Consider the following 21,943-nt stretch of genomic DNA (forward strand, 5'->3'; position numbering starts at 1 on the left):
TATAAAAGAACACTATGCAACTGTATGCCAACAAATTACATAGTGTAGATGAAATGGACAAATTCCTAGAAAAACCCAAACTGTTGAAACTGACTAAAGATGACACAGGAAATCTGAATAGACCTAAATCAAGTAGAAAGAACTTCCCACAAAGAAAAGCCCAGGACCTAGCCAACCACGGTGGAGAGCACCTGTAGTCCTAGCTACCTGAGAGGCTGAGGCAGGAGGATAGATCATTTGAGCCCCGGAGTTCGAGGTTGCAGTGAGCCAAGATTGTGCATTGCACTCCAGCCTGGGCAACAGAACAAGACTCTGTCTCATAAAAACAAACAAACAATCCATGACCACACTGCTTCCCTGGAATCTGGGGAACATTTCAAGAATTAACACTATTTCTTCTCAAACTCTTTCAAAAAACAGGAGGGAACACTTCCTAACTCATTCCTATGAGGCCAATATTGCCCTCATACCAAAATCAGACAAAGTTATCATAAGAAAACTACCAACAAATATCCCTTATAAATTAAATCAGAAAAGTCCTTTTTTTTTTTTTTTTTTCTCTAAAGACACGCCATCTAGATCCCTTAATCCTCCTGTCCCAAGCTGAACTGGTTACTCTTCAGACCTCCTGTACAGCACTATCCTTGAATCTCCCTTCATAATCATCCTAGAAATTATCTTTACTCTTCTGTACTGCATCCTATTTCCTGGATCCCCCTCTTTTTAGTTATCCCATTACTTTGATGGAGCCTGTGCCTTCTAGTAACTTCCTGATATGGTACTTTTGAAGTAAAGATTCTAACAACCTCATACGTTTCATATTTTTAGCCTCCTCCCACACTTGATAGACTAGTATAGAATGAAGAGTTTGGAAATAACTTTCTTTCAGGATTTTGAAGGTATTATTCCATTACTGATTACTCTCCAATGCTACCTATTTCCAATCCCTCCTTTGTGCTCCATTCCTGAAAGCTTTCTTGATCTTCCCTTTATTTCTGGTGTCTGAAATTTCGCCATGATATATCTTGATGTTCTTTTTTTCAGTCACCATATTGAGCATTCATGAGCCCTTTTACTGTGGAAATTCACATAATTTCTTCCATTTTCTCCCTTTTTTTTTTTTTTTTTTTAAGACAGTGTCTCCTACTGTTGCACAGGCTGGAGTGCAGCAGCGCCACCTCAGCTCACTGCAACCTCTGCCTCCCAGGTTCAAGCGATTTGCTCAGATTACAGGTGCATACCAACACGCCCCGCTAACTTTTGTATTTTTAGTAGAGACGGGGTTTCACCATGTTGGCCAGGCTGGTCTTGAACTCCTGACCTCAGGTGATCCGCCCACCTTGACCACGCAAAGGGCTGAGATTACAGGCATGAGCCACCACACCTAGCCAATTCTTACTTTTCATATGTTGAACGTGCATGCAAGTGTGATCCTCTAGTTTTCTTATTTTCTCCTACTTTACAACTCTTTTTGTCCTCCTCTGTGGGCGTTTTCTCAACTTTATCTTCCAACCTTCTAATAAGAATTTAATATTCTGAACTTCCAATTATTCTATGAAGTGTTTCATATTCTAAATTTCTAGAAGCTCTTCTTTTCTCGGCACTGCTTTTTCATAGCATCCTTTCTTGTTTCAAAGATGCAGTATCTCCTTCTGAAGAAATCAGTAACTTTTTATAAAAACTTTTCTTCTTCTTAAAGTATTTCCATTTCCCTCTTCTCTTTCATATAAGGTTATCCTCAAATATTTGGTGATCCTTAATCTCATATTTAAGGTTGTGGCATTTAAAAGTTGCCTAGAGATTCTGTCTTAATGAGGAGACATACTGTAGGATTATCAATCTGGGCCACATCTGTTATCAGTTAGACATTTTTCCTGATCTCGTCAGTTTGCTGTCACAGGATGAATCTTTTAATCTCACAGCTAGATGGGGCAAGAACTTGTCAGCCAGTATTCTCCAAACTGGGAGGGAAAAAGAGATTGGGAATAACTCTCAGATCAACATGTAGATTTTCATGTAATTCTCCCTGTTTTCCAGTATGATGCCCTTAACCTGAACTGTGCCTACTGTTCTCAAGTACAGAGATCCTCAGGTTGAATGTCAAAGAAGAAAACTTGGATGAGGCAGGAGTCCCTTTCCTGGAACCATCAGTGTTGCTTACTTGTTACACAGACTTTTAGACAATTCCTTCAGAGGTCCCTGCAGACACCAATTCCTGAAGCATTCCAGGGCCCTACAGCACCAGATCTAGACTAATTCTAGGCCTTCTCCACTGACAGCAGAAGGTTCAGCTTTCTCTCATCTACAAACAAATGGAGATAGGGCTATTCTCAAGAACTATGGAGCCATACACAGGTATTAAAAAGCGACTACTTAAGCAAGCAATTCAGAGCAGCATTTTCAGAAAAGCTTCCTATACCACTAGTTCATCAGGATAATCAGAAAACAGCTGATAGTTCTGCTGACATTCCTTCTAACCCATACTATCATACAGAAACCCCATTTTTCAGAGATGTAGATGAAATCTCTAGGTCCCAGTGATAGTAGGGAGCAACTCACTGTATTTTGCTTTAGCTGATCTGCCTCATCAGATAACTTGGACAAAGTCAAACATACCTCCTGATTTTACCACGTTCCCAAAAACCTCACTATTAATGTCTTTACTTGCTGCAGTTAAATGGTAAGTAATAATTGCGCAGATGAAGGTGATACATAAATAACCAAGGTTGAAAAGCACAGTAGAAAGACAAAAAAACTGACAGCAGGAATAACGGCAGGCTGTGCGCCCAAAGCTGGAAAGGACTTCATCAGTACTGACCATCAGAATAAAAAGGCTGGTCTCAGTAGCTCACAACTGTAATCACAGCACTTTGGGAGGCCAAGAGCAATGCTTGAGCCCAAGAGTTCAAGACCAGCCTGGGCAACAAAGTGCGATCCGTCTCTACAAAATAATAATAATAATAGAAAGAAAAGAATGACTTATGAGAGCTTGGGCAAAACCTGTTGGAAAGGAGCGAAGGGGAAAGACTTAGTGCCAGCAGAGAACTACTACATACTAAATCCTAAAAGCTTAATATGTCCAAGTTAAGCCTATATTAACTGTGAGAATGTTTAAAATGTAAATGTTAAGCTAAAACATGGTATCTTAAAACTCTAAAACTATTAGTTCCCAAGCTTCTGTTCTATTTCCTAACTCTTAAAAAAAAAATGAGGATTTAAAAAATTGTATTACTTTTATAATTTTTCCTGTTTTTCTAATTCTATTTTAAAAATGACCTTTACCCATTATAAAACATAATGTACATTCAATTTAGGAATTATTAAAAACTCTACATCTTAAGAACATTATTTTCCTATAAAAGCAGAGTATTCCCAAATGTTCCTATATTTTAAAACAAGTGTCTACTTAAATGTAAATATGTAGTACTCATTGTTAATTTTTATTATTTCCTGTTTTCCCACCAGCTCCAATGCAAATTATAATGTCTCTTAAGCCATGAATAAAATACAGAATTTTAACTCAAAATTCAGCATACAAGTTCTTTTTTTTTTTTTTTTTTTTTTTTGAGACGGAGTCTCGCTCTGTCGCCCAGGCTGGAGTGCAGTGGCCGGATCTCAGCTCACTGCAAGCTCCGCCTCCCGGGTTTACGCCATTCTCTCGCCTCAGCCTCCGAGTAGCTGGGACTACAGGCGCCCGCCATCTCGCCGGCTAATTTTTTGTATTTTTTTAGTAGAGACGGGGTTTCACCGTGTTAGCCAGATGGTCTCGATCTCCTGACCTCATGATCCGCCCGTCTCGGCCTCCCAAAGTGCTGGGATTACAGGCTTGAGCCACCGCGCCCGGCCTCAGCATACAAGTTCTTACCAATTACCTTAAATATTCTTTACTTAGGAAAACACCATGATAGCATAACTTTCTTGGTTTTCAAAATAAACTTAACAGAAAAAAAGTCCAAGTCAGTTTTTTTTTTTTTTTAGAAAAAGGTCTACCTCAATTAGTGCTAGTAAGTCATATGCAAACTCTATCTCCATTTATTTTGAATATCAGAAGATAATAAAATTCTCATTCTTATTTTAGCTCTGCACTATAAACTGAGGAGCCACAATATTTTATTAGACATTTAAAACTACATATCCTTACTCTTAATATACCCTTCCCTCCAGCTCATGCCACAATCTTATTATTTTTTACTATATTCGTTTAAAATAGACTCTAACCAAGGAAAACGCTTGCATTCCACAACTCTCATGTCTGTTTTTTTTTTTTTTTTTTTTTTCCTGAGCCGCAGTCTCACTCTGTCACCCAGGCTGAGTGTGGTGGCACAATCTCAGCTCACTGCAACCTCTATGTCCCAGGTTCAAGTGATTCTCCTGCCTCAGCCTCCCGAGTAGCTGGGATTGCAGGCACCCACCATCACACCTGGCTTTTGTGTGTGTGTGTGTGTATATTTTTAATAGAGACTGGGTTTCACTATGTTGGCCAAGCTGGTCTCAAACTCCTGACCTCAGGTGCTCCACCTGCCTCAGCATCCCAAAATATCTGTGCTTGTTTAATATGCTCTTCCCCCTAGCTGTTATTTCCTTCCCTTTTCACCAACCTATACATACCACTTCTTCAAAATCTAGGTAAAAAATTATTTTTGTCAAGAAGCTTTATTAATTAATCTTATTACAGATCATTTTATTTTGTGAGCTCAGTAATTTAAATGTTTCACAGTTAAGTACTCTTCAAGTTATATCTTAGATCATGGGCTCTTTGGAGTAGACACCATATCCTGTGTTCTGTATATGTGCATCCCTACTCCTAGTGAAGCATTAGCTGAATTTTGTATGACAACTAACCCAGTTAAATAAAACATGTGAAAACTGGAGGAAATACAACCAGACAAACAAGACTTTTCTGAATACAAAAAAACTGAAATCTCCCAAAACTAAATTCAAACGTAACATTCATTTTTGTCAAAACAACAAGTAAACGTAGAAAACAAACGAGTGTATTTTTTTCTACATACATTAGTTTTGAAGACTATAATTAAGAAAATTCTAATTGTTTTATGTTAGTGATTTTCTAAATCTAGCCCCCAAAAGCTGTTATGTATAAAGTCTCAATATTTTGGAGATAATAATGATACAGTTTTTTTAATGTCTAATTTAACCAATTTGCTTTAGCCTTTTATACTTCACAAAAGCTACAATAAGAAAAGTTGACAGGCGAGATTTTATTATTTCTTCAAGACAAATACTAAAATCCTTGGAGCAAGAGTATATTAAACAAATTTATTACAAATTCCAAAAGACAAAACTTCTTTATATAGAGTAAATATTTTCATTTATAAACTCAAGAGCATTCGCAATCCAAATGTTAATGAGAAAGTCTTTTCATATCCATTTCTGCACAATTTACATATTCATTCTTCAAAACTAGATATACTAGAAAGTGAAGATACATTTTTTATTATTATGTACTTTTAACAACAACTTTATTATAATACACATTTCAGAAAAAATTCTTTATCTGCAAAGCACCAATTTAATATTTCTATACTACAATAAGGTTTCTACTGCTCAGTATTTATGAAAAATAATGCTACAACTATTAATTCCATTTGGGGAAAAAAAACTGATTCAAGCACTAAAAGTAAAAACCATGATGAACAATTCTATTTCAGTTTTCCATTTATAAAGTCTCCTACATGGGCTTTAACCATTCACACTTGTAAGCAACATTCTTACAAGTCCATAAGGTAACATTCTAGTTATATTCTACTTTTCTGTTGGACAGGTTAGATACCTACCTATAAAAAAAAGTACACCTATTTATTCCTACTTCTAAAACTAAAATCAGAAATACCCATATACCTTAATAAGCAACCTAAAATGCCTAATAGCTAACTGATAAAATGCCTGGAAGCTACTATCAAAGAGGCTCCAAAAACCATCTATATAAGGAGGCAATCCACAACCTCCTCCACCTACTTCCTGGCTATATGCCTAGAGAACACTGTAATGACAGCAAGCCAGGCAACTATATTATCGGTGGAGGCAACTCAAATCTCTGCATTCTAAACAAAATATCAAGTCATAAAACTAATGTCTAATGTCTAAAACTATTATGAACACTAAGAAGCACCTCTCTGATTTTGTCACTGGGGGGAAAAAAGGGCCATAGTACCAAATTTCATCTGATTTACCTCCCAATTCATAACAACGCCAAACAAGGACAGAAGAAAAGAGAGATGGATTCAAGCATCAATTCTCACTAACCTTGGGAAGGAGAACAAATATGCCATAAGAAGTTCAGAAACAAAAACTCCAGCCCAGGCAACATGGTAAAACCCCGTCTCTACTACAAAAAAAAAAAAATCAGCCAGGCATGATGGCGCGCACCTGTAGTTCCAGGTACTCAGGAAGCTGAAGTGGGAGGATCGTTTGAACCTGGGAGGTGAAGGTTGCAGTGAGCCGAGATTGCGTCAATGCACTCCAGCTAGGATGACAGAGACCCTATCTCAAAAGAAAAAAAAAGGAAGGAAAATAAAAAGAAACAAGCAAAAACTAATTTATAGTGATAGAGGTTAGAGGCTAGAATAGCGGTTACTTCTGTAGGGAGAAAAGGAGGGAGCACAAGGCACCTTTAATCAGTGAAGAAAAACATTCTTCTACATCTCAATCTGGATATTTCATTTAAAATAGACAGGCTCTAACCAGGGAAAATGCTTGCATTCCACAACTCTCATGTCTATGCTTTTTTTACACCCTCTTCTCCCCAGGCGTAACCCAGTACCTCCCAGTACCTGGGAGTTACCTGGGTATACTTATATGTATAAATTTACTGAGTTGTACTTAAGATTTGTGTACCTCACTGTAAGTGCACTGTGAGTTATACCTAAATAAAACACTTAAAAACAAGTAACCAATAATAGCTAAATCTAAAAACCTTTTCTCAATTCTCATCCTTATCAATCCATCATATTGTTAATCACAGAACATCAATATTCCCTAAATGAAACTCTTTCCCTTTTGAAGATCCACAAGGCTTTGTTAGGATGTTTTTTCCAGCATTTTCTGTGGTGTCACATTAATTCTCTCTAAATATTAATTCAATATTTATCTTTTTTTTTTTTTTTTGGAGACAGTCTCACTCTGTCACCCATGCAGGATGCAGTGGCATGATCTTGGCTTACTGCAACCTCCACCTCTCAGGTTTAAGCGATTCTCCTGCCTCAGCCTCCCAAGTAGCTGGGATTACAGGTGCATGCCACCATGCCCAGCTAATTTTTGTATTTTTAGTAGAGATGGGATTTCATCATGTTGGCCAGGCTGGTCTCGAATTCCTGACCTCAGGTGATCTGCCTGCCTCAGCCTCCCACAGTGCTGGGATTATAGGTGTGAGCCAATGCACCCAGCTAATTCAGTATGTATCAAGTGCTCATGTATGAGACATGAATTAGGCACCCTCCAATACATATTCGCAATCACACACACACACAAACCCCAAACTACATTCCCTAAACTGGATTCAAGTCACTCTATTACCTGGTATCAAACTGTATTTGCTTAATTTTAATTCCCATCACTTCTTTATGGGAATATTCTTCTCAAGCATTTTCTGTTTTCAGCCATCCTTTACTGATCAGTTCAATTTCTGTATTATTCTTTGTTTTTTTTTTTTTTTGAGACGGAGTCTCGCTCTGTCACCCAGGCTGCAGTACAGTGGCCGGATCTCAGCTCACTGCAAGCTCCGCCTCCCAGGTTTATGCCATTCTCCTGCCTCAGCCTCCTGAGTAGCTGGGACTACAGGCGCCCGCCACCTCGCCCGGCTAGTTTTTTGTATTTTTTAGTAGAGACGGGGTTTCACCGTGTTAGCCAGGATGGTCTTGATCTCCTGACCTCGTGATCCGCCCGCCTCGGCCTCCCAAAGTGCTGGAATTACAGGCTTGAGCCACCGCGCCCGGCCTAATTTCTGTATTATTCTTTCTCTGTACCCCTATAGGACTTACTATCTGTAATTGCACTGTCCAACACAGTAACTGTATGTGGCTACTGAATACCTGAAGTCTGGCTAGTCTGAATTGAGATGTGCTTTAAGTATGTAATATCAACAGATTCTGAAGACTTATATGGTTAAAAAAAAGAAAAAATGTAAAATAGTTCAATCATGTTTATATGTTGAAATAATAGTACTTGAGATATGCTGCGTTAAATAAAAATCCATTAATAAAATTTCACCTATTTATATTTTTTGATGTAGCTATAGAAAATCTAAAATTGCATTTGTGACTCAACTTATATTTCTATTGTGCAGTGCTGACCCATACAATCTATTTATAAATGCCCACAAATTATCTTTTTCTTCTTCTTAAACTAATACAAATTGTATATATTTATGGTGTACAACACATTTTGAAAAACATATAAATTATGCAATGGTTAAATTTAGCTAATTAACATATGGATTACCTCACATAGTTATATTTTGTGGTGTGAACACTTAAAATGTACTCTCCTAGCAACTTTGAAGTATGCAATATTAACTATAGTCACTATGTCCCACAAATTATCTCAACATATAATGCCATCTTCCCAATGAGTGCCAGAATTCGTTTTTCTTTTATAAATTAAATAAAATTATATTAGGAATTACTAATAGTAACTAGATAAGTTTTAAGTGCCCATTTGATTTTAATATCCCTTTAAGATTTTTCACAAGGAAGCGCAAGGCATTTCAAAGTGTTAAAATATATTTTAAAAAGTTGTTTTCAGATAGCTATAAATTATTCAATTTGTCATCTGTATTTTACTTATATCCAATTCTAAGTTCAAATGTCCCACCAGCAAGGATAGATGGCATGATTAAACCTGTAGCAATCCAAATCCCATAAAGTATTAGTTCTGATTAAGTCTGTTTTTTTCATCTTAGTCACTCAGTAAAGGACAGCATCCATTTTAGTCAATATCATTGTATCAATGTCCAGCAGCCAAGACAAAGAGCCTTTATATGGTGGTATGAATAGACAATGTGAGCAATATGACACCACTTGAAATAAGGGTAGGGAGAAAAATGTTTTTATAATGCTAAGTTTTAAAACTAGCAGATGAAACTTACAAATTGTGTAACAACTAGGTAAAAGGATATATATATATATAAGAAGAATAGGAAGGTAGAACAGAAAGGTCTCCTCTCCAGACCTTTCTCAAGATGTACCTAGGTTCAAACTTGGCTGCTACACTATTAAGTGGATGTGTTTCCTCACATATAAAGTGGGAATATATACATCACAGGATTATTAAAAGAATATAGTAGATGCTTACTTAATGTCATCAGTCTTTAATACTAATAATTATATAATGGTAATAAGATAATGGGTGACTTCCCCCCCCTTTCCAAATTGCTGTAAATATTTTCCAAGCATAAATGAAAAACTTACAATTTCATACTAGCACCCCTACTCAGGTGAACCTAAAATTATTTTTATCAGCTGTCTTTGACAAATTTGCTTGTAAGCTTAAAATCTGTGTTTGTGCTAGGAGGTTGGTGGTAGAAAGAAAATTAAAGAGGGGGAACTGATAACTTTAACACCGTACCAGCACAGACATATACAAAACAAAGCGTGGAGAGGAAAACAGCAAAAGGAAATGCTGTTTGGGAAATTCCCAACTCAGACTATCCAATGAAAAGATTATATTCCACCCTTCTCAATCTAGCTACCTACCAGTCACTCCTCACTCTCATCTTGGGTTTGTATGTACATTACAAATACGCATAGTCACTGACCTTCTTCTCTCTACTAATGGTCACCACATGGCCTCACAGTCAAAAACTGAAAGGAGAGTGAAGAAATTCAGGATGTGTAACAAAGACAAACCAATGCACTGGTTGGGAAATAACTTCATTAAAATGTACTCATTCCCAAGTGCATCTACTCATCTGCTGACAGTGCTGGGAATGCATTCCTGAAATATTTAACCTGGTTATAAGATTCTACTGCTAGAATCAGAGAAGGCACACTTTGATGCCTACCACTCACTTCCTCTATAACAACCTTGTCTTTACAGGCATGGCTTAAAATGGTACATTAGCAAAAGTATACAACTCCAAATCACTCACAGGTGAAAATTTCAAGTTAATGTAGAAAGAATAATTAAACAATGGTAACAATAACTATTACTATTCTAACAGCTAACACTTACTTTACTCAGTATTGTGTGCCAGAAAGCTAAGGACTTCACACGAATTAGGTAATATCAACCCTAAACCTCTTTGAAGATGGTAATTACTAATTCCACTTGCTTAGTGCTCACACAGCTAAATCTGAACCCTGCCAATTTTACTTCAAGGCTTACACTTTTAAAACTTATCACATCCTGCCTCTTTATATATGCATAATTACAATTGCAATTGTGATTCTGTATGTGTGTGTGTGTATATATATATATACGCACACAGGTGTGTGTCTGTGTGTAAAGTATTTAGTGAGTCAGTAGCAAACAAAAGGCAATTCCAACTCTGTGAAGGCTTTTACCCACCTTCACAAACCAACAATAAATTGGGAATCACCCCTCTCCTCCCCACTAAGTGGTGCTCTGAAAGTACTAGTCTTACAATCATACATCACTTAAGCATGGATGTACATTCTGAAAGATGCGTTCTTAGGCAATTTGGTCACTGTGCAAACATCACAAAGTGTACTCAAACCTACATGGTAGAGCCTGCTTACACACCTAGGCTACTTGGTATAGCCTATTGTTCCTAGGTCACAACATGCTCTTGTAAAGCATGTTACTGTACTGAATACCATACACAATTGTACATAACTGTTAAATATTTGTGTATCTAAACACAGAACATAAAATACAGTAAAAATACAGTATTATAATCTTACAGGACCACCATCGTAAATGAAGTCCACTACTGACCAAAAAAACACCATTACGCTGCACATGACTGCACTTAACATCTTCCTCAAGAAACTAAGGAAAGAGATACCTGTAAGTAAAATATTAATCTTTTCAAAAAATTAGATAGAAAATTGATTGACTACAGGTAAACATGCTTTGTAAAGTGTAAAGAATCTTAATCTTAACACTTTATTAGGTATTTTTTATTTTCAATTGTCTATTTGGCTCAAAACATATTTATGTTTCTAGAGTTTGTACAAAGTCTTTTTTTTTTTGAGACAGGGTCTCACTCTGTCACCCAGGCTAGAGTGCAGTGGCACATTATCTGCTCACTGAAGCCTCTGCCTCCCAAGTTCAAGCGATTCTCCTGCCTCGGCCTACTAAGTAGCTGGGACTACAGGCACGTGCCACCACGCTCAAGTAATTTTTGTATTTTTGGTAGAGACGGGGTTTCATCATATTGGTCAGGCTGGCCTCAAACTCCTGACCTCAAGTGATCCACCCATCTCAGTCTCCCAAAGTGCTGGGATTACAGGTGTGCACCACCACACCCGGCCTGTATAAAGTATTTTAAAAGCTGTATTTCCAACTTAAAAGAAGATATACATATCAAAAGGCTTAACACATAAAATCTGCATTCATCACTCTAACCCAACTTCAATTCTACCAAAATCTAGGCTAGCAGAATTAAGTTTCATGAAATAAATCACTTATCTTTATTTTTACTTACAAGATCTGTTTCAAGGATTCCAAACGAAATGGAAAGACTACAGCTAGCAGACAGAAGGGGTAGTGCCAAGATTAGTAGAAGGAGAGTGGAAAGAAAATCTCTCAGAAACGCTAACCTTAATCCAGTCTCACTTTCGCCCAACCAAGAGACGTGTGCACTGCTGCTGCTTCTGCCCTGGCAGACTCCTCGTCCTCTTCCTCTTGAAATCCTCTGCTTTTTTCCTCCTGGAAAGTTAGTCTCGCAGGGCTGTTTTCCTAACATTTCTCAACTGTCAAAGGATTTCTTATCTTGAAATTAAAAGAAAAAAAATCTACTAACTCTCTATAATCACATAGGAGTTCCCAGGAAGTTCAAAAAGAACAGTAACTCCTGCCAGGCACGGTGGTTAACTCCTGTCAGGCACGGTGGTTCATGCCTGTAATTCCAGTACTTTGGGAGGCCAAGGCAGGTGGATCACCTGAGGTCAGGAGTTCGAGACCAGCCTGGCCAACATAGTGAAACCCCATCTCTACTGAAAATACAAAAATTAGCCAGGCACGGTGGCGGGCGCCCGTAATCCCAGCTACTTGAGAGTCTGAGGCAGGAGAATCACCTGAACATGGGAGGCGGGGGTTGCAGAGAGCCAACATTGCACCACTGCACCCCTGCCTGAGCAACAGACTGTGACTCTGTCCCCCCACCAAAAAGAAAGAAAAAGAAAGGATAGTAACTCTATGGTTCAACTTGGCAGATCTGCAAAAAAAAAAAAATAGAATGCAGCAACTAAGACCTTGGAGAAGAGAAAACACCTTTTTCATGGGAACTTCCTCTCCCTAAAGAAAGACAGTATTGAATTTAGAGTTCTACTACCCTCGGGGTCTCCTGTGATCTTCACGTTTGTTTCTTAAGGAGAAGAGGAGACCTCTTTTAGCCAACCAGCAGGGTGAGCTAGTGCTAGTATCAGTTCCATGATTCTCAAATCTCCCAAAACTCAATGGTGTAAATGGCTTGCACTATTAACAGCAATTTATTTCCCTGTAATAAACCTGAACCAAAAACACCACGTCTAGAACTGCTTCAGTCAATGCTATACCTGACAACTTTACTCAATACTTACAGATTCTCCATTTATGACACATTCTCTTCACCAGAAAAATAACAAATAAGTGTAAATAAAAGCTCATTTGAGTATGTATCCATAGTATCCACTCTTCATTCTCTTGTTTTATTTTACAAGGTTACTAATTTAAAACATTTAGAAAACACTTTTAAAAAAATGGCTAAAACAAGTGCTCTATAAAATCAGGGTTAGATAACTCAACATGCCAATTTCTCTATTTGCTACAAGCTACAATCGTTTTAGGACCTGACTGAAAAGCCTTCCCACAAGAGTAAGATTCACTTTTCCTTCCAGAATTACATCCTAAGAAAATGGTCAAAATAAGTAACCCTAAAGAACAGTATTTAGGATGACAGAAAAAAATGGACCTGACCTTTCTCTAGATTGCAGATATCCCACCACTTCTATTCTCCTTGAAACTTTCTTTTCCCCTCCTGCTACCCATTAACAGTCTCAATTCAACCAAAACACTCTTATAACTTGAATGACAAATTAAAACCGGAAAATGTTTAAGGTTGGCAGGTGACAGACCACTTTATAACTACAAATAACCTGAAAGTGACTCTAATTTTCACAAAATGAAAGTGTAAGTAAATCCACTCACATAATATTGAAAATTGTAAAACAGCTTATCAACTTACAAATATCAGTAATTTAAAAGCACCTGAAATGACCCATAAAAACTTTTAAAACTTAAAACAAGTTAACTTTTTGCTAAATTTGACATTCAAAGAAGTTAAAGATCACTGTAGGGTCCCACCATAAATGACAGTCACTACTTGTTCAATTTCCTGACAGCCCTTAGAGATACCACTCAGTAGAAGCAGTAGTCTTAAAAAGTTGTTTTAAAAAAAAGGAACATTCTGAGTGGCACATTTGTTTATCCAACCAAAACACTATTACAAAATGAAAGACACCATTATTTTCAGCATTGATCTCATTTCTTATGTAATAACTGGCAATAACAGCAGTTATTTCAAACTTTCAAAGAAATTTACCAAGTACCTGGTTGTTTTTTAATTTTTCAATTTCTGGGTCAAGACTGCATTTGGAAAACCTTAAAATTCGAAAGCAACATTACTCTGAAACTATCCGATATTTCTGTATTTTGTACCTGATTGCTACACTGAAAGTCACTTTAAAAACTAAGTTACCATATAATATGAAAGTTTTTTGTTTTTTGTTTTGAGACGTAGTCTCACTGTGTTGCCAGGCTAGAGTGCAGCGGCACGATCTCAGCTCACTGCAACCTCTGCCTCCTGGGTTCAAGTGATTCTCCTGCCTCAGCCTCCCGAGTAGCTGGGACTACAGGCGCGCGCCACTACGCCCAGCTAATTTTTGCATTTTTAGTAGAGACAGGGCTTCACCATGTTAGCCAGGATGGTTGGTCTCCATCTCTTCACCTCGTGATCTGCCCACCTCGGCCTCCCAAAGCCCTGGGATTACAGGCGTGAGCCACCGTGCCCGGCCAATACGAAAGTTTTTAACTTATTGTCACAGAAGTTCTCATGAACCTAATAATATTTAACAAGTATTCTCAATAACATCCCCTTTTTAAACCATTATTAGTTGTAGATATTCACCTTCTCATCCCAGCAATATGACAAATACAAACAGCAATGGGTAGAGGCTGAAAGGCAATTTTCTATTATGCCACTAACTTAATCATCTCTGGACCTCAATATATTGTAAAAGAGGAGGGTAAGAGCAGTTGTTCTTTGATATTCCTTCCACAGTAAAACTATATGATCCAGGAAAACATTTGCTAATGTTAATGCGTCTCCTACTCATTAATACAAGACTGTTCTGTATTAGAAGAAAAGCTAAAAAAAAAAAAAAGAGAAAATACATATCTGAAAAGAATAAGGAAATGAAAGTTAAGTAATGCTGAAAAATTCAAATTTCAATTTGAACACAGAGATCTAAACACTGATGTGTTTAAATATCCCCCCAATCAAGGAATTCTGTTAATGGCCAACACAAAACATTAGGTGTTTCAAAATTTTGTACTTCATTAGTTAATACCAACACAAAGTATGATATAATTGCAGTACAACTTTGTTAGAAATTGTAAGGCTTTTAAAAGCAATACATACCACTGCATTAATACTAATCAAGCTTTATGTTTTACCAATTAAAAAGTCTTAAGCTAGATTATAGCCTTATTATAAAAACGAGTTTTTTCTTAGCAAACCTACTAAAATGCAATATTACTGCCACCAAGTTCCCTAGATACTTACACATGCCACTGAAGGCAAACAGCCAGGTTTCCTTTCTTTGAGAAACTTTAGTTGTCTATTTTTTGAAACGTTTTCGTTCTTATGGGACCAAAAAATGTTTACAACTAAAGCAAACTACTGCAGGGAGGGAATACACAATTAAAACAAATCTACCAACCAGATGCAACAAGCGTGGAATTAGTCAGGACTGGACAGGACAGACGGTGGTGTTTTGATACTTCTGTTGAAAGTATTAACAAGGCAGGAGCATCATTCGCCCCCAATTATGTTTATCCCCTCGTTGAGTTTGATGATCACACAAAATCTGAAGTCTAAATATAAACGTTTTTATATTCAAAGTCAATGTTACTTATACAGTTCAAGAAAACTTTTCCACTAATGTTGCTAAACCATAGATGGATCCCAACAAGAGTTGTCTGTAGAAGTCTCGTAACAAGTAACCTTTAGCTCCACCACCTAAGCTTCCAATCACTGAGAAGAGTCTGGGACAACTCATCTTCAGGTTCACGGGAGAAGTGGAGCACACCTGCTTTCCTCTGGCAGAGTAACTTCCCAGGGACACAAAGGCCAGAGAATCAGACCTGGAGAGGCAAAAAGCTTTAGCTGGACACCCACCAAGCCCCTGGCAACCCAAACACTTCGAGCGATTTACCTCTTGCTGTTACTTCCCAGGCACCTAGTCGCATAAGATCTTGCAGGACGCGGGGAGGAAAGGGCTATGCGGTCCTGTCCCAAGTAAGGGGAGGGGTGTGTACAGTAAATGCCGGAGCCGGCGTTTCTGGCCACAACCGAGCAGCCTCAATGAGAGGGGTTGGTGACCGCTCTCGGCCCGCCCCGTTACTCAGTGCATTGCAATGGCGACCGCCAGGCTCCCCAAGCCGCCTGATCTCGGCCCCTTCCCCCTACTGCTCACTGGCTGCTCGGCTTCATGTGACTAAACAAAACCCCCAAGTCTAGTGCCCAGCTCAGCCCCTTTGTGTCCGCTACCGGATCCTCCGACGCCGCAGCGGAAAGCCCCCCCCCCCCCGCCACCCCTCCGCCGAGTCCCGCCCCGCGGCGGCGGCCGCCGCTCACCTCAGGCTCCGTGGCCCCCAGCGACCGCTGCGGCCGCCGCCTCCCCGAACCCGGGGCCCGGGCTCCTTGTGTAGCACCAACTCCGCCTCCTCGGCCGCCGCCGCCATCTTAGCCTGTGCGGCAAAATGCGTCCTTTTGGATGGCTGGGACCCAGCCTAGGGCGTAGCTCCCCGGGCCCGAGAGCCGGAGGCCGGGTCCCCCAAGTTCTTCCGCCACCCTCAGTCCCGCCGCTGCCACAGCCCAGAGGCCCGAAACCCACTCGGGTCCCAGCGAATCTGACCAAATAACCCCTGAAACTCACAGTTTGGTGCCGTGTGCGTCAAACCGGGGCGACGTTGGGAGCGCGCGGCGTCCCCGCGTCACACGCCGCTCTGTACGCTACTCGGCTCCAGCGGCCCCCCTCCGCTCCCCGCTTTTCGCCTCCAGCCCCGTTCCCACAGCGCAGGCGCGCTGCTTTCCCGCCTCTGCCGGGCTGCGGGCCGCGGGGGTGGCCAGCGACGAGCTCCCGGAAAGCTTCGCGCTGGTGGAGCGTCTGGGCCAATTAGACAAACGGGGGCAGCGGAAACAGTGCACCACTGTTCTCGGGTGCCAGAAACCAAACAAGGTCACCTCCCCCAGCGCTGACCTAATCACTCCCAAGGAGGTTCCCGCCCCAAAGTAGGCACGCTCCAAATATGGTGGTGCCCAAACTGCAAGACCCAAGCACTAGGCATGCCTAGGCCCTTTAAGGTGGAACAGGCCCAGGTTTGAGTTCCTTGATCACGAGCTTGCAAAAATCTGTTATTTCTTCCTGTTGAGGAAAACAGCCGAAGAATGCAATATCTGCCAATCACAACTGTGGAGTAATGGCAGAGGGAAGGTTTTAGGATCTTAAGGGGGCAGATTGTTGGGAGTTGCTTGATGGCCAGGCAGAGCATCACGTGTGACATCTCAGTTACCCGGACAGACTGCCCTAAAAGGTGGCCGAGGTTTGCTCCAGTTTGACTGAGGATACCGTCTCCCTGCCTTACTGAAAGTGTCATGGTTCTACGAATTAAAGTTATGTAAGAAGCACCTAAGATGCTGGTTAACCCTTCAGAGAATCAGTCCTGAGAGGGTTCTGGAAATTTTCATTTTTAACAAGCCTTCACCACAGGATCCTGGGGTCAGAGAAACACTGAGTGGGCTATTCTTTTGATTTTCGACTGAGCCAACAAGAAACTGCTAACGTGTTTAAGATTAACCAAGAGTTCTTGAGAAATCTACTGGTCCCGCCTTAATTATTCGGCTTCTCTGAACCTCTATTTACTCATTTAAAAAATTAAAAATAAAAAAAGTTTTCTTTAGTTGTACAGTTGTCATTACTGTGGCCATCCAAACCCTCAAGATGTTATTGACATTCAGAAGAATATACCATAACTGCATTTATTTGAGAAGAATGAGAAACATTCTCTTTCCTATAGAATGATGCCTTCGGCAACAGCAAACATAGATTCCAAACAACAAATATTTGACTAAAGACATTAATTGCTTTATTACTTAATACCTAACACTTGAGTGCTTACTGTGTACCAGGCATTGTTCTAACTTGTTTGATTTCATTATAACCCAATGAGACAAAGAGAAGTAAGGTGATTTTCTCAAAGTCACACAGTTCTTTGGGTTCTTTATCCCAGCTACTCAGGAGGCTGAGACAGGAGAAGGGCGTGAACCGGCGAGGCGGAGTTTGCAGTGAGCCGAGATCTCGCCGCAGCACTCCAGCCTGGGAGGCAGAGAGAGACTCCTTCTCAAAAAACAAAAGACAAAAAAAAGAAAATGCAAATCTTCCTTTTTTATTTATATGAATGTGTAAACAATAAAATATAAATACGTATACATTTGCAGTCAATGGGGGAGGGGTGCACTTTGTATCATTTCACTTGCAGAATCCATTAAAATTGGACATTCTCAGTTTACTATTGGACTTAGAACAAAAATATTATGCGCTATGGAAATTCTCACATATCACTGTAAAAGCAGTTACTAAGAAAATAACTGTCATAAATGTGCACCACTGACTAACGTGCAGACAAAACACACAAGCAAATAGAACCACTCAGAACTCAGCCATGATGAGGAACTTGTCTCACTAATGAAGCTGCTTTTTACACTAGAACTGAACAACTGAAGTGTAATACTGTGGAAGTCATAATAGCAGTAAAAGTAATCACAGTAATTATAATAGTAGAAGTAGTAATAGTTGATGAAACGCTGTACAAACAAAATAGATCTCAAAAGCTGTCTATGAATGGGAGAAACATAATGACAGAAAACTTGAATAAAGTAATGCAAAAAGAAAAAAAAATACACGTAAGGTCTCTGTTGGGCCGCAGACGCGGGTCTCTGTTCTGCAGGATGTGGTTTGTAAAAGTTATTAAGAATAAGGCCTAGCCATAAGTAGAAAGCTGAAACTGGATCCTTTCCTTACTCCTTATATGAAGATTAATTCAAGATGGATTAGAGACTTAAATGTTAGACCTAATACCATAAAAACCCTAGAAGAAAATCTAGGTAGTACCATTCAGGACATAGGCATGGGCAAGGACTTCATGTCTAAAACACCAAAAGCAACGGCAGCAAAAGCCAAAATTGACAAATGGGATCTAATTAAACTAAAGAGCTTCTGCACAGCAAAAGAAACTACCATCAGAGTGAACAGGCAACCTACAGAATGGGAGAACATTTTTGCAATCTACTCATCTGACAAAGGGCTAATATCCAGAATCTACAAAGAACTCAAACAAATATACAAGAAAAAAACAAACAACCCCATCAAAAAGTGGGCAAAGGATATGAACAGACATTTCTCAAAAGAAGACATCCATACAGCCAACAGACACATGAAAAAATGCTCATCATCACTCGCCATCAGAGAAATGCAAATCAAAATCACAATGAGATACCATCTCACACCAGTTAGAACGGCAATCATTAAGAAGTCAGGAAACAACAGGTGTTGGAGAGGATGTGGAGAAATAGGAACACTTTTACACTGTTGGTGGGATTGTAAACTAGTTCAACCATTATGGAAAACAGTATGGCAATTCCTCAAGGATCTATAACTAGATGTACCATATGACCCAGCCATCCCACTACTGGGTATATACCCAAAGGATTATAATTATTCTACTACAAAGACACATGCACACGTATGTTTATTGCGGCACTATTCACAATAGCAAAGACTTGGAATCAACCCAAATGTCCATCTGTGACAGACTGGATTAAGAAAATGTGGCACATATACACCATGGAATACTATGCAGCCATAAAAAAGGATGAGTTTGCGTCCTTTGTAGGGACATGGATGCAGCTGGAAACCGTCATTCTTAGCAAACTATCACAAGAACAGAAAACCAAACACCGCATGTTCTTACTCATAGGTGGGAACTGAACAATGAGATCACTTGGACTCGGGAAGGGGAACATCACACACTGGGGCCTATCATGGGGAGGGGGGAGGAGGGAGGGATTGCACTGGGGAGTTATACATGATATAAATGATCAATTGATGGGTGCTGACGAGTTGATGGGTGCAGCACACCAACATGGCACAAGTATACATATGTAACAAACCTGCACGTTATGCACATGTACCCTAGAACTTAAAGTATAATAAAAAAAAAGAATAAGGCCTAATTTAAGAGATATCAAGTGAAATTTAGAAGATGATAAGAGAGTAAAACTGAGTACTATGCTCAGAAACGCTTGGTGATACAGGATAAAAATAAATACAACACACCCAAATACAGGATGATAGTTCATGTAACAAACAGAGATATCATTTGTCAGATTGCTTATGCCCATATAGAGGGAGATAGGATAGTCTGCACGGCATATGCACACGAACTGCCAAAATATGGTGTGAAGGTTGACCTGACAAATTATGCTGCAGCGTATTGTACTGGCCTGCTGCTGGACCACAGGCTTCTCAATAGATTTGGCATGGACAAGATCTATGAAGGCCAAGTGGAGGTGACTGGCGATGACTACAATGTGGTAAGCATTGATGGTCAGCCAGGTGCCTTTACCTGCAATTGGGATGCAGGCCTTGCCAGAACTATCACTAGCAATAAAGTTTTTGGTGTCCTGAAGGGAGCTGTGCATGAAGGCTTGTCTATCCCTCACAGTACTAAATGATTCCCTGGTTATGATTCTGAAAGCAAGAAATGTAATGCAGAACACCAGAAGCACATCATGGGCCAGACTGTTTCAGATTACATGTGCTACTTAATGGAATAAAATGAAGATGCTTCAAGAAACAGTTCTCTCAATACATAAAGAACAGTGTAACTCCGGACATGATGGAGGAGTTGTATGAGAAAGCTCATGCTGCTATATGAGAGAGTCTAGCCTATGAAAAGAAGCCCAAGAAAGAAGTTAAAAAGAAGAGGTGGAATTGTCCCAAAATGTCCCTTGCTCAGAAGAAAGATTGGGTAGCTCAATGAAGGCAAACTTCCTCAGAGCTCAGGAGTGAGCTGCTGAGAGCTAAACCAAACAATTTTCTATGAGGATTTTTCAGATAAAGACAATAAACTTATGGACAGAAAAAAAAAAAAAATACAGGCAACTGGAAAAATCCAAAGACCAGTTATGTGGCTCAATGCCAAAATATTTAAGGGAATCGCAGTTGAGAATGAAAGTCAAGATGTGGAAAACAGTTTGACTCTGGGAGAAAATTCATAATACATTGTGAATAAAATGATGCTCCAATGAATACACCTGGTAAATGTTTTAAAGAAAGAAAAAGCAAGAGGCTGCTACTGGTTTTTGTTGTTGCTGTTGTTTTGAAACTTTTATTTTAGGTTCAGGAGTACATATGCAGTTTTGTTATACAGGTAAACTCATGTCACAGGGGTTTTGAACAGATTATCTCGTGACCCAGTTACTTAGCCTAGTACCCAGTAGTTATTTTTTTCTGATCCTCTCCCTCCTCCCACCTTCCAACCTCAGGTGGGCCCTAGTGTGTGTTGTTCCCTCCCTTGTGTCCCTGTGTTCTTATCATTTAGCTCCTACTTATAAGAGAACATGCAGCATTTGGTTTTCTATTCCTGAATTAGTTTGCTAAGGATAATGGCCTCCAGCTCCATCCATATTCCTGCAAAGGACGTGATCTCATTCTTTTCATGGCTGCACAGTATTCCGTGGTGTATACATACCACATTTTCTTTATCCAGTCTACCACTGATGGGCATTTAGGTTGATTCCAAGTCTTGGCTATTGTGAGGGGTACTTCAATGAGCATACATATGCATGTCTCTTTATGATAGAATGATTTATATTCCTTTTGGGCACATACCTAGTGGTAGGATTGCTGGGTTGAATTGTAGTTCTGTTTTCAGCTTTTTGAGAAATTATCACACTGCTTTCCACAACAGTTGAACCAAGGTATACTCCCACCAACAGTGTATTAGTTTTCTCTTTTCTCTGCAACCTCACCAGCATCTGTTATTTTTTGACTTTTTAATAATGTGGTTACTGTTAATATGTGAAAATCTGACCATATTAACACAGTATATGAATCCATTAGTTATTACCAGATTACCAGTGAATGGAATTACCTGATAAAAAACATAAAGTAAGTTGTGGTCTCAAATGACTTGCTCAAAAACAAAATGCAATTCAGTGTTGAATAAAAACAAATAATTCTCCTCATTCCAGTACTTCATAATTCCAACCAAAAAGAAAGAAATGAAACATTAATCTACTAGTAATTAAGTCAAATCAAGTTTGGATTTTGCTCAGTATCCCACTAGTTCTGGATCAACCTCCTAATACCAAAACTGTAAAGCAAGTCACTCTTGTGGAACTGCAAATAGTTCAGTATGTTTGTTCATTGGAGTGGGGGTAGGGAGGATGTGTGGAGTAGAAAGAGATGATGTAAAC

The 21,943-nt window shown here is 39.4% G+C and overlaps 1 protein-coding gene and 1 pseudogene across 19 annotated transcripts in view; one reads left to right on the forward strand and one right to left on the reverse strand.

Annotated features, from left to right (window-relative positions):
• Positions 1 to 16,714, reverse strand: part of ZNF644 (zinc finger protein 644) — a 104,161-nt gene extending 87,447 nt beyond the window's left edge. For 3 of the 19 annotated variants that reach the window (XM_033225553.1, XM_033225543.1, XM_033225548.1), the window contains exon 1: positions 16,341 to 16,632. The gene's annotated coding sequence lies outside the window, so the exon portion shown is untranslated. Of the gene's footprint in view, positions 1 to 14,965; positions 15,547 to 16,039 lie in introns of all 19 variants that reach the window. The other 16 variants (XM_033225549.1, XM_033225551.1, XM_033225545.1 and 13 more) reach the window with 13 other exon arrangements.
• A 1,683-nt stretch (positions 16,715 to 18,397) lies between these two features.
• Positions 18,398 to 20,549, forward strand: LOC117093855 (annotated as a pseudogene).
• Positions 20,550 to 21,943: the final 1,394 nt, after the last annotated feature.

The sequence above is a fragment of the Trachypithecus francoisi genome, unplaced genomic scaffold, assembly GCF_009764315.1.
Source record: "Trachypithecus francoisi isolate TF-2019V2 unplaced genomic scaffold, Tfra_2.0 Lachesis_group12, whole genome shotgun sequence".
Lineage (NCBI taxonomy): Eukaryota > Metazoa > Chordata > Mammalia > Primates > Cercopithecidae > Trachypithecus > Trachypithecus francoisi.